General features: G+C 42.7%; 1 protein-coding gene across 1 annotated transcript in view; it reads right to left on the reverse strand.

The window, feature by feature from the left end:
• KIAA1549 (KIAA1549 ortholog) overlaps positions 1 to 2528 on the reverse strand; it is a 124700-nt gene that overhangs the window by 26710 nt on the left and 95462 nt on the right. The window lies entirely within an intron of this gene.

A 2528-nucleotide genomic window follows, 5' to 3' on the forward strand; every position in this document is an offset into this window, starting at 1 on the left:
TAGGACCAAGACAGAATTTTTAACCATTTTCACTGCGATTGAGGAATGGGTTTACCATAAAAATTTTTCAAATCACAGCCGAGGAATGTGTGTTAACTTTCACAGGGGCAAAAAGTTTGAAATCAGAAAAAAAGTAAAAATATTCAACAACCATTTGTCAGGCAAAACTCAATCAACTCCCTGAAAGATATCTCAGTACCTGTAAGTTCATATTTTTCCTGAGAGCCCCCAACAACCAAAAATGATGTGTCAGAGTTTACATACTGCTGCTGCTAAGTCACTTCAGTCATGTCCGACTCTGTGCACCCCACCAGGCTCCCCTGTCCCTGGGATTCTCCAGGCAAGAGCACTGAAGTGGGTTGCCATTTCCTTCTCCAATGCATGAAAGTGGAAAGTGAAAGTGAAGTCGCTCAGTCATGTCCGACTCTAGCGACCCCATGGACTGCAGCCTACCGGGTTCCTCCGTCCATGGGATCTTCTAGGCAAAAGTACTGGAGTGGGGTGCCATTGCCTTCTCTGTCAGAGTTTACATACTAAAATACCTAGTTGATGTTCCATAGATACAGAAACCCCCCACTAAAGCAGTCTATTGACTATTAATAACAGAACAGCCCTATACAACCCAAAAGAATTCAAAGTCACCACCATATTACAACTATGCGTGTATAAACCATTTTAATACTTATTGTGGCAACTCTTTATAAACAGTAAATAGTATCAATTATTTGTTCAGAAACTACTTTCTTAAAAAGGAGGTGTCCCTGGATAACATGAGCCTACAAGAAAAGTTTTACTTCTATACCCACTGTCTAAGAGGCAGGGACATAAGTAACAATTAAAATTTTTTAATTACAATTACTTCAACTGACACACTGAAAAGAGAAGAGGTTCTACTCAGTGGGCTGGTGACCCCATGTCCTCAAAGACAAAGTTGTTGTTCAGTTGCTCAGTCGTGTCCAACTCTTTGCAACTCCACGTACTACAGCATGCTGGGCTTTCTTGTCCTTCACTATCTCATGGAGCTTGCTCAAAATCATGTCCACTGTGTCAGTGATGCCATCCAACCATCTCATCCTCTGCCTTCTACTCCTGCCTTCAATCTTTCCCAGCATCAGGATCTTTTCCAGTTAGTCAGTTCTTTACATCAGGTGGCCAAATTACTGGAGCTTCAGCTTCAGCATCAGTCTTTCCAATTAATATTCCTTAGGAGTCTTCAATCCTTTAGGATTAACTGGTTGGATCTCCTTGAAGTTTAAGGGACTCTCAAGAGTCTTCTCCAGCACCACAATTCAAAAGCATCAATTCTTCAGTACCCAGCCTTCTTTATGGTCCAACTCTCACATCCATACATGACTAGTGGAAAAACCAAAGCTTGGATTATATGCACCTTCGTCAGCAAAGTGACGTCTCTGCTTTTTAATACACTGTCTACATTTGTCAAAGCTTTTCTTCCAAGGATCAAGTGTCTTTTAATTTCATGGCTGTAGTCACAGTCCACAGTAATTTTGGAGTCCAAGAAAATTAATTCTGCTTCTGTTATCACTTTTTGGGTGGGTACCTTTTCCTGGAATTCTCTGCTTACCCTACAGGTCCACAGTTTTAGCTTCGCTAGCTGGATCGTCCCACAGAAGGGCCAAAGGAATTCCCATATTTGTTCGGATCAGTGAACCTCTTACAAAGAAAATCTCTATTCCAGAGTGACATCCTTACTTTTAGTCAACTGTCTGAAGCACTTCCTAATGACTATGGTCTGTCCACCGAGGATCAGTTATTATTCACGCCAGCATCAAACACTTAAGAGCAGCAGCTGTGTAATTCCAAACAGAGAGAAAAACAGACGAACTGGCAAACCCACCAACAGTTCACAAACCTATTTTGCTTGGCCCACGCAGTATTTAAAAAATAGTCAATATTTTTAAAATCTGAAAATTTCCTATGAAAACTCAGATTTCTGGATTCTCTCGGCAGACTCGGAAGCTGTGGCACCACTGGGTCCTCGTCCTCCACCGAAACAGGTGCTGTTGGGCAGAGACTGCTCCTGAGATAGGCCGGTGATCTGTCCTTCACGACTGCAAGTGGGTGGTCTCAGTCCCTACAATACACACTGGGTCCTGAAAGACTACTTCTCCAAAATTACAATATTCTAGTAAAGTTCCACTAAGTGACTTCGTCATCGAGGAAGGATTTGGGGCTGCAAAGGTCTCCAGCTTATGACATAATACTGGAAAGACTCTGTGATCCTCTCCTTACAGGGTACAAAATGGCCCACACTCATGCCTTCTGCTTTTGGTTTACTTGAGGAGCAGATCAGGAAGAATGTGGTGAGCAGAGGGCCACCAACCCAACACCCCACGGCGAGAAAGAAAAGTATATCCATAGAAACGTCCTACTGGTAATTAAGAGGGTCTCTCTAAAACCGGAAGCAATGTTCCTGGTGGTGGTTTTCAGTAACTGCACTGCAAGGAAATGAGCACTGTGGCTACAGCGCAAACTGAAATTCAAATGGGGGACAAACCCTATATACATTT

This window comes from Bison bison, unplaced genomic scaffold (genome assembly GCF_000754665.1).
Source record: "Bison bison bison isolate TAMUID 2011002044 unplaced genomic scaffold, Bison_UMD1.0 scf7180017864352, whole genome shotgun sequence".
NCBI classification, from domain to species: Eukaryota; Metazoa; Chordata; class Mammalia; order Artiodactyla; family Bovidae; genus Bison; species Bison bison.